Raw genomic sequence first — 11,413 nt, forward strand, 5'->3', positions numbered from 1 at the left:
GGGATCCCAGGATTTATAAATAGAGTACAAGAACGATGTAGCCATGATGAACCTTTATCAAGCACTGCGGGGGCATCCAATAGAACATTTTGCCCAGTACTGGTTGTCATTTTAAGGAGGAAGTGCAGAAGAGATTTATCTAAATGATTCCAGAGAAGAGGTGGTAGACTGGAGAAGCTGGGGTTTGTTCTTGGGACAGAGGTGATTGCAAGGGGAGCTGAAAAGACATGGAAACTCAAGACAGGAGTAGACAGAGCAGATGGAGAGGAACTGTTCATGGTAGGTCCCTCGTGGTAGGTTGATTCAGAAGATAAAGATGCATGGGATCCAGGGTAAATTGCAAGTTTGGATTTGGAACTGGCTTGCCCATAGAAGACAGAGAGTAGGGGTGGAAGGCTGTTTTTCTGGCAGGAGGTCTGTAACCAGTGGTGTTCCACAAGGATCAGTGCTGGGACCTCTGTTGTTTGTGATATATATCAATGATTTGGATGAAAATGCAAATAGTTGCATTAGCAAGTTTGCGGATGACACCAAAATTGGTGGAGTTGTGGGCAGTGTAAAGGACTGTCAAGGAATACAGTGGGATAAGATCAGTTACAGATATGGGCAGAGGAGTGGCAGATGGAGTTTAATCCGGGCAAGTGTGAGGTGTTGCACGTTGGGAGGTCAAACGAAAGGAGAAAGTATACAGTCAATGGTAGGCCCCTTAAAAGCATTGAGGTACAGAGGGATCTTGGGGTCCAGGTCCATAGTTCACTGAAAGTGGCTTCACAAGAGGATAAGGTGATAAAGAAGGTGTGTGGAATGCTGCCTTCAGTGAAAGGGGTGTTGAGTACAAGAGTAAGGAAGTCATGCTGCAGCTGTATAAAACTTTAGTTAGACCGCACTATGAGTATTGTGTTCAGTTCTGGTCGCCCCATTACAGAAAGGAAAAGGTGCAGAAGTGGTTTACCAGGATGCTGCCTGGATTAGAGGGTATGAGCTATAAGGAGAGGTTGGACAAACTTGGGTTGTTCTCCTTAGAGCATCGGAGGTTGAGGGGAGACTGGATAGAGGTTTTTAAAATTATGAGAGGCATAGATAAGGTAGACAGTTAGAAGCTGTTCCCCAGGGTAGAAATGTCAAACACCAGAGGACGTACTTCTAAGGTTAGAGGGGGGAAGTTTAAAGGTGATGTGAGGGGCAAGTTTTTTACACAGAGAGTGGTAGGTGCCTAGAATGGGTTACCAGGGGTAGTAGTGGAAGCAGGCAGTTTGGTGGAGTTTAAGAGGCCTTTAGATAGATGCATGAATATGAAGGGAATGGAGGGATATGGATGATACACAGGAGGAGGACATTTAGTATAAATCAGCATCAAGATCAGCACAACATTGTGGGCCGAATGGCCTGTCCAGTGCTGTACTTTTCCACCTTCTATATGTTTGTTCACATTAGTGGAGGAATCAAGTGCCAGGCAACAGTGAGTTTGTGAAGCATTCTGCTTGTTCAGAGGCGGTGAAAAGCAAATCATTTTTTTCAATTGGCAGTAAGTTTTATTTTCCTGTTAGATTTGATTTGGACTTTTTTTTGTGAAGCCATTGTTGGCCTAATAGTTCCATAGCTCCAGTGACCCAGATTCAATCCTGACCTCCAGCACTGTCTGTGTGGAGTTTGCACGTTCCCCCGTGACTGTGTGGGTTTTCTTCAGGTGCTCTGGTTTCCAACCATGTCCCAAAGCCATGCTGATGGGTTAATTGTCCCTGGTATAGGTAAGTGACAAAACATTTAAAAGGGAGTTGATGGGCATGTGGGGGAAAGGGACTGGGACTGATGAGACCTGAAACAGGGATGAATCTGATGGGTGAAGGGCCTCTCGTGCTGTTATAAGTCAAAGTTGAGCTTATTGTCGTATGTACAAGTACATGTACGCACAGATGCAATGAAAAACTTACTTGCAGCAGCATCACAGGCACGCAGCATCAGAGACACAACATTCACAAGAAAAACATAAATTAAACATAAATCACACACAATTTTTACAAGAAAGAACACAATTAGTGTTAAAAAAAAGTCCATAGTAGTGCAAAGTGATCAAAGTGGTCATAGTGTAATTAAGTAACACCAATGCACTTGCACATTGTGGCATTCAAGGTACAACAATAATGCACAGTGGTGTAACTGGTAGAGCTGCTGCCTCACACCTCCAGTGACCCAGGTTCAAACTCGACCTCCGACGCTGTCTGTGTGGAGTTTGCACGCTCTCCCTGTGACCGCGTGGGTTTTCCCAGGTGCTCTGGTTTCCTCCCACATCCCAAAGACCCGTGGGTTTGTAGGCTAATTAGCCTCCGTAAGTTGGTCCCAATGTGTAGGTGAGCGGGGGAACCCCGGGGGGAGTTGATGGGAATGCGGGGGGAATAAGTTACAGGGAAAATGGGAAATATTGAGGGAATGTCATTGTGCTGTGAGACTGGATAGACTCGATGAAATGAATGCCCTCCTATGTAATAAGCAACTAAGGAAGATGATTTGGGAATGGGCTTGGGCATTCAACACATCATCTTTTCTTATTATACCTCTTATGATGAAGTTATACATTGGGCATTCAGAGGTTAAGCATAGACCATTATGGTGTAGGGAAGATTGATGTGCCTTGTCCTATTAAAGCAGTGGCAGTAATTGGTCTTGCTCACTGGAAAAAAACCTCTGTGGTTTGTAACATTGCTCATTAATATTACACCATATTCTTTTTGTCTCTGGTCCATTGTAAAGGCGCTCTTCAAAGACTGTTAAACAAAATATTCAAAGACTGACAGCAACAATAATTTGCAATGATATAGCAGCATCAATGTCATGAAACATCCCAAGATACTTTACAGGAGTTATCAAGCAGAATTTGACAGCAGATCACATAAGGAATATCAGGGCAGATGACCATGAGCTTGGTCCAATAGCTGGGTTTGCAGGGAATGTCCTAAATGAGAGGTTTGGGGAAGGAATTCCAGAGAGGGACTTGACAACTGGAGGCATGGTTACTGATGGTGGATACACACCAGGCCAGTACTGGAGAAAGGATTTTGTAGTTCCAGTGATTATTCCACCCTTCAGAATTCTTTCTCTGTCTTCTCATGCTCATTGTGACCATGCCAGGTCTACAAGAGCCCATCTCATTCTGCTTTCTCCTCAGGGTGCCCATTACTGATGCACGTCCAGCCAATGAGTGTTGGCAGGCCATTTGCCCACTGAATTCATCCTGAATGCCAAGTCAGAGGACGGTTTCTCTGCAGTAGTTCCTCAGAGAAATGAGAATGTTACACTTCACCCTTACCACTTTCCAGGTCTATGGGATCATCTCACAGGCTTCCTTCCAATAGGGACAAAATTCCGGGAGTGGATTCTGCACCAATATCTGGTAAACTATTACAGGAACTCTTTGAAAGATCAATATTTGGTAAGGTTATATCTTGAGAAATCCTAAATGTGCTTCCTTGAATCAATGGAGAAGCTGTCGTCTGACAGAAGCTTCTTTCATTACGTCTATATTTCCATCCTCAAGAAGACAACATCATCAAAGATCCCTACCATCCAGGACATGCCATCTTCTTGCAGCTATCATCAGGCAGGAGGTACAAAAGCCTGAAATCCAACACCACCAGGTTCAAGAACAGCTACTTCCCTTCAACCATTCCGTTCTTGAACCAACCTGCGCAACCCTAATCACTACCTCTGTATAGCACTACAATGGACTTTTTTTTTGTTCTAATTGTGTTCCTTCTTGTAGAATTTTGTATAATTTATATTTTTCTTGTGAATGTTGTGTCTCTGATGCTCTGTGCCTGTGATGCTGCTACAATATAAGTTTTTCATTGCACCTGTGCACACATGTACTTGTGCAGATGACAATAACCTTGACTTTGACGCTTATCAATAGGGGAAGAGGAAGATGGCAGAGAAGGAGGGAGATATTGTTGGAATGTCCTCCACTATTTGTCCATGCTGTAGAGCTGGGTACAGTTCTGGGCTTCCTTTGCAATCTTCCAATGCTCAAAATACTCGACATACAACATTATCTTCTTCCTCCCCAGGTCCTCAGTCTATTTAACTGAAGATTCCCAAACAATCCCTTCCACAACTGTGGAAGGAATTGCATAGGATAGAGTGTGGAATCTTCAGTTAAACACGGAGGAGAAGAAGATGAGGAAGAAAGTGTAACAAGCTCACAGAAGGAGCAGACAAGATGCCAGAAAGAAACTTTTACCTTAATGGAATTGTGTACAGACTGGATCATTTCAGTCTGGAAGTCAGTGCAATGGAGAGGAAGGGGTGATTGTAAGCAGCCTTTGATTTGATTTGCAAGTTGATGGATTTCTAACATATTTTTCCCTTCTCAGATGGCAAGCTTTTAGCAGCTGTGTTGAGTGAGATTCCACCTCCCTGCAGAATGAGCCAGTGAAATTTACATCTAATCATTTAAATTCAGAATCTCTATTAGCTTGCAATCTGCACTAAAACTATTGAGCTCTGGTGCTCAGAGACTGATGAAATTGAAAATCTAATGCTGCACTTAGTGTTTTAGCTCCTTCTGAATTCCCTCCTTAAACATCTCTGCCTCTTCATTTAAAACACCCCTTAAAACCTACCTCTGTGGCTAAGATTTCAGTGTATTCAGAATGTGCTTCATTTTCAATTTTTGATGAAAGTTACCACACTGTGCCTTAGGATTTTTGAGGTGCTATATAAATGCAAGTAGTTCCTGCTTCAGTGCTAAAGTGTGAACTATTACTCAGGGGAGAGCATTTAACGTCAAAGTCAAAGTCGAGTTTATTGTCATCTGCACAAGTCCATGTGTGCACAGGTGTAATGAAAATATTACTTGCAGCAGCATCACAGGCACATAGCATTAGAGACACAACAGTCACAAGAAAAACATAACTTATACAAAATTATACAAGAAACAACATGCTTAGAACAAAACAAAAACAATAGTATATCGTAGTTCAAAGTGGTCATAGTGTTGCCTTACTAAGATAGTGATTAGGGTTGTGCCGATTGGTTCAAGAGCCAAATGGTTGAAAGGAAGTAGCTGTTCTTGAACCTGGTGGTGTGGGACTTCTGTACCTCCTGCCCAATGGTAGCTGCGAGATGGTGGCATGGCCCAGATGGTGGGGATCTTCGATGATAGATGTTGCCTTCTTGAGGCAGTGCCTCATGTGGATACTTTCGATGGTGGGGAGGGATGTGCCCATTATGCATTGGGCAGAGGCCACTACACTCTGCAGCTTCTTACGTTCTTGCGCATTTGAATTGCCATTCCAGACCATGATGCAACCAGTCAGGATACCTTCATTCTCTCTTCCCTCTGAGTCAGAAGGTTTGTGGGTTCAAGTCTCACTCTAGAGACCAGATCACAAACATCGAGACTAATAATCCAATACAATACCAAGAGAGTGCTGACGTGTTGCATGTACTGTCCTTTAGGCGAGATGTTAAACTGAGGTCTTCTCTACTCTCTTGGGTGGATAGAAAGATCCCATAGCACTATGAAGAAGAACAGGCAAGATTTTCCCTGTATCCTGCCCAATTATTCTCCTTCAGTCAATTTTGCTAAAACTATCTGGTCATATTTATATATTGTATATCTCATGACATAGAATGAGATCATTCAGCCCATTGAGTCTATGCTGGTTTTATCAGTAATCCCATCAATCCCATTCCCCTACTCATGTCCCTGTAACCTATTCTCTCTCATCAATTTCAGCCTCAGTCTCCTGCCACTCACCTACACTTGGGGTGGTTTACTGAGGCCAATTACCAACTAGTACGTCCTTGAGATATAGGAGGAAGCCCACATGGTCACTAGGAGAACACAAGCAGCACCTCAGGTTGGGATTGAACTCAGGTTCCTGGGGCTTTGAGCCACTAGCACTACCTGCTAAGCCGCTGTGCGCCACCATTACCATACTGCTGTTTGTGGGATCTTACTATGTGAACGTTGCCACATTTCCTGTAAAGACTACACATCAACAGGTACCTCCTTAGTTGTAAAGCACTTTGGGACATTCTAAAAGGCAAGTAAAAGTCACTTTGGAAATGAAAGTCTTTGGGCAAATTCAAGTTTCAGAATCATGTACAGTGGAGAGCATTCTGACTGGTTGCATCACGGCCTTGTATGGAAACTCAAATGCACAGGAATGCAAGAGGGAGTGGACTAGGCCAGTTCCACCACGGGTACGGCTCTCCCCACCATTGAGGACATCTACAAGATGTGACTTCTCGGGAAGGCAACATCCATCATTAAGGACCCCCACCATCCGGGTCGTGCCCTTTTCTCAATGCTGCCATCAGGCAGGAGGTACCGGAACCTGAAGACCCACACCTCAAGGTTCAACAACAGCTTCTTCCCCATTGCCGTCAGGTTCTTGAACCCACCCGAAAAACCCGAACACTACCTTGGACTATATTTCTTTTTCTCCCTCTCAACTTGCACTAATAGGAGAGGTCTGGAGGGTTATGGACTGGGTGCTGGTCAATAGGACTAGCGGAATAAAATTTCGGCACAGACTAGAAGGGCCGAATGGCCTGTTTTCTTTGCTGTAGTGTTCTATGGTTCTAATGTCATTATGCATGTCATTATCGGTATAAACGGTATGCAAGACAAGTTTTTCACTGTACCTCGGTACAAGTGACAATAATAAACCAATTTACCAAAAACTGTTTATTTTGTCGTGTAAGTTATGTACAGTTTATGTTAATTTAAGTTTATGTTAGCTTATGTTGGTCATGTTTTTAATGTACTGTGCTGCTGCAGCAAAAAGCTAATTTTCATGGCATTTATACCCTGGGTATGTATGTCTATGACAATAAACTTGAATATGAAGTTTTCATTTTGTTATCTGCTTCACCTTAAAGCTATCTGAGCCCTTCACTGACAGAACATGTACACCACTTCAATCTACAGATTAGAAGGCTGTAGGATTTAGCACTGGGCAGCAGCTAATTCCAATAATATAGGATTAAAATAATCCCAGAGAATGCGATTGACCTTGAGAAATTGATTCACTCTAGAGATTTTCACTGATGATCAATTTACTCTAGACCTCAGGCTTTGAAGATCAGGCATAAAAGACTAATTTGTAGTTAGTTATTTGTAGTGGAACTCTCATTAGGGAATGCAAAGCTCTAAATAATACAGATAACCAAGAATATTACTTCAAATATGTAGGGTAACAAGATCAGTGAAGCATGATTTTTGATTAGTGAAAAATATGTTTTAAACAGAAATTTATACTAAATTTAAAAAGTCTTGCTTAAGGCACACATTCCCTAGTTATTGTACTTTTAAGCCAATATTTCCACTTGCAATGTTAGCATTATTCATTGAATTTTCATAGAGTTGTACAACATAGAAACTGGCCCTTCAACCCACTGTATTTATGCCAATGACCATGCCACTAATCCCACTTGCCTGCGTTAATTCCATATCCCTCTATGCCATGGAGTCAAAAGCGACAGCAGTTGGTGGAATCTGGAACAACACCCAAAACGCTGGAGGAAGTCAGCAGGCCAGGCAGCATCTGTGGAGGGAAATGTTCAGTCGACATTTTGGGTCGAGGCCCTTTATCTGGACTGGTCCAGACATGTGAGGTCATCCACCTTGACAGACAAAATGGAGGGGGGAGTATTCTTTAAATGGTGAGAGATTGAAAGTTGATTGTGTTCAGAGGGACTTGGGTGTTGTACACAAGTCTCTGGCAACTAACACGGAGCTGCAGCAAGCAAGTTGGAGGCAAAGGGTTTGTTGGCCTTATTACAAAGGGAACTGATGCTTTACTGCAATTATATAGATGTCTGCATCTGGGATATTGTGTACAGGTCTGGTATCCCAACTTAAGAAAAGACGTACTTGTGATAGAGAGAGTGGAACAAGGGCAGTAGATTGAACCCTTGGATGGCAGGTTTATCCTCTGAGGAGAGTTTAAGCAGACTGAGCCTCGACCCTCTTGAGCTTGGAAGAGTGCAAGGTGATCTCATTGAAAGTACAATGAAAGGACTTGTCAAGGTAGAGGTAAGGGTGATGTTTCCCCTGGCTGGGGTGTCTGAGTCAGGAGTCTCAGAATCACATTAAGGGATTGGTGATTCAGGACAGAGATGAGAAGAAATTTCTTCAACCAGAAGGTGGTGAATCTTTGGAACTTTCCACCCAAGGGGTTCAGTCACTGAACATATTCAAGACAGGGATTGATATATTTTTGTATATTAAGGGAATCAAAGGATATGGGTTAGTGTGAGAAAGTAGGGCTGAGGTAAGAGGTCAGGCCCAATCTTACTGAATGCTGGTGCAGGTACACAGGGCTGAATAGCCCAGTCCTGCTTCTATTTCTTATGTCCTTGCTCTTAATATGTACTTAAGATGCACTGTTGAAAATATCCTGACTGGTTGCATCATGGTCTGGTACAGCAATTCAAATGTGCAGGAAAGCAAGAAGCTGCAGAGAGTAGTGGACTCAGCCTGATACATCACAGGCACATCCTTCCCCACCATCAGTAGTATCCACAGGAGGCACTGCCTCAAAAAGGCAACAACCATCATCAAAGATCCCACCATCCGGGCCGTGCCATCTTCTCACAGCTACCATCGGGCAGGAGGTACAGAACCCTGAAGTCCCACACCACCAGGTTCAAGAACAGCTACTTCCCTTCAACCATTCAGTTCTTGAACCAACCTGCACAACCCTAATCACCACCTCAGTTTAACAACACTGTGACCACTTTGATCACTTTGCACTAAAATGGACTTTTTTTTGTTCTAATTATGTTCTTTCTTGTAAAAATTGTTTCTAATTATGTTTAATTGATGTTTTCCTTATGAACGTTACTTAAATGATGCTCTGTGCCTGTGATGTTGCTGCAAGTAAGTTTTTCATTGCACCTGTGCATAATGTACTTGTGCATCTGACAATAAACTTGGCTTTGACTTTTGCTTTGATTTTAATGGGAGTGAATGGGAAAGGGATTTGATCCAGTGGGATACTGTAGAATGAGGAAATACTTGAGTCATTGGAAAATCTCACTTAGGATGACCATACTTGGTCTTAATTAGGTTGAAAGGATCTTTCCTCCGTCCAAACTCTTTTGCCTTGAATGTATATTGAACTTTCCAACAGGGCTTGTATGCTGAATTATTACATCTGACAATATACCAGATACCTCAGAGCTGTCATATCCCCCAAAAGCTTTGGTAAGTGGGGGAATACCTTTGTGCTCAGGTTTTTAGGCTTTATGTAATACTCAGAATAAAATCCATTTTACTTTGAAAACAGTCCAGAGTTTTTGATTTGGCCTCAGTATCACATCCACTCCTGACTGCTCATGACTCTCTGCATGAACAAAAGCTCGCAATAAGATTCCAGAATATTTAATTGGGTACTTGTAATCTAGAACAATGTCCTGCACCCCTTCATTAGATTCTGGTCTCTCATTCACCCCCACACATCCATTTTCCCAGTGGATTGCTATTCAGCTGATGCGCAGTTTTGTCAGGATAAATTGGTTTCAGACCTTATCACAGCGGTAGTCCAAACCTGAACCAAAGAGCTGAACCCCAGAGGTGAGGTAAAAGTGTAAGGTGGAATTTGACCAAGTGTGATATTATGAAAAAACTGAAGTCAATGGACATCAAGGAGAAAACATTCCACAGACTGGAGTCAAACCTAACACAAAGGAAGATGGTTGTTCTTTTACTGAAGCTCAAATAACCCATTCCCAAGGCATTAGTGCAGTATTTCCTCAAGGCCCAACCATCTTCAGCTGCTTCATCAATGACCTTCGTTTCAGTAAAAGCTTAAAACTCAGGAGGATCACTGATGATGTTCAATTCCATTCACAACTGCTCAGATAATGAAGCAGTCTATGCCAGAATGCAGCAAGGTTCAATCATGAGCTGTAAATTTGCAGCACAAAAGTGCCAGTCAATGACCATCCCCAACAGGACCCTTGACATTCAATGGCATTACCATTGCCAAGTCCACCATCATCAACATCCTGGAGGTCACCAGGGACCAGAAAACCCACTGGACCAGGCAACATTGTGGCTACAAGGCAGGTCTGAGGCAAGTGACTCACCTCCTGACAACCCCAAGGGCTTTCCACAATCTACAAGGCACAAGTCAGAATTGTTATGGAAAACTCTCCACTTGCCTGGATGAGTGCATCACTGACAACACCTATAGAAGCTTAACACCATCCAAGACAAAACCAAACTACCTCAGTTGGCATCCCATTCACCACCCTAAACATTCTCCCCCTCCACTCTCAGCACACGGTGGCTGCAGCGTGTGCCATCTACAAATTGCATTGCTCCAACTGTGTAAGGTCCTCCAACAACTGAGTAAAGTTTTGATTACCCTGTTATGAGACAGATGTCATTAAGCTGGAAAGAGCGCAAAGAAGATTTTTCAAGAATGTTGCCAGGATTCGAGGGCCTGAGTTATAGGGAGAGGTTGGCAGGCTGGGACTTTATTCCTTGGAGTGTAGGAGACTGAGGGGTGTATATAATCATGAGGGGCATAGATAGGGTGAATGCACTCAGTCTTTTTCCCAGGGAAAGGTAATCACAAACTAGAGGGCATAGGTTTAAGGTGAGAGGGGAAAGATTAAAAAGGGACTTGAGGGGCAACTTCTTCACACAGAGTCTGGTGGGTGTATGGAACGAGCTGCCAGGGGATGTGGTTGAGGCAGGTACAATAACAGCATTTAAAAGGCAGTTGGACAGGTACGTGGATAGGAAAGTTTTCAGAGGGATAAGGCGTGCAAATGGGACTAAGGTGTTTGGATGGGTTGGCATGAACGAGTTGGGCAAAAGGGCCTGTTTCTGCGCTGTATTACTCTAATATTAATCTATGACTAACAGCATCTCCAAACCTGCAACCTCTACCATCCAAACAAGCAAGGCAGTAGGTGCATAGGAAAACCAGCACCTGCAGGTTCCTTTCCAAACAGCACATCATCCTGACTTGGAAGTTTATTGCTGGTTGTTTTGGATTTAAATGGTAGAGCTCCTTGCCTAACAACACTGTAGGAGCACCTTCACTGGAGGAACTGCAGCGGTTCAAGAAGGCTGCTCACCACCACCACCTGCTCAAGGGCAAACAGGATTGGCAATAAATGCTGGCCTTGTCATCAGAGCCTAGATCATGTAGATGAATAAATGTAGTCTATGAAGGTAATAAGCGAATTATTAAAGAGGATTTTGAAAGTACAATAATAACATGGCCTCAAAATATACATAAATTAATTTCTGCCAATATATTAAATGTCAGAGAAAACAGTCAGCGGGGACAGGAACTGAGTTAATATTTCAAACAAAGATCAATTCTGATCTAAGGCCACCAAGCTGAAAGGTTAAGTCCATTCTCTCTCCACAGATGCTGCCTGACCT

Source organism: Pristis pectinata, chromosome 35, assembly GCF_009764475.1.
Source record: "Pristis pectinata isolate sPriPec2 chromosome 35, sPriPec2.1.pri, whole genome shotgun sequence".
NCBI lineage: Eukaryota > Metazoa > Chordata > Chondrichthyes > Rhinopristiformes > Pristidae > Pristis > Pristis pectinata.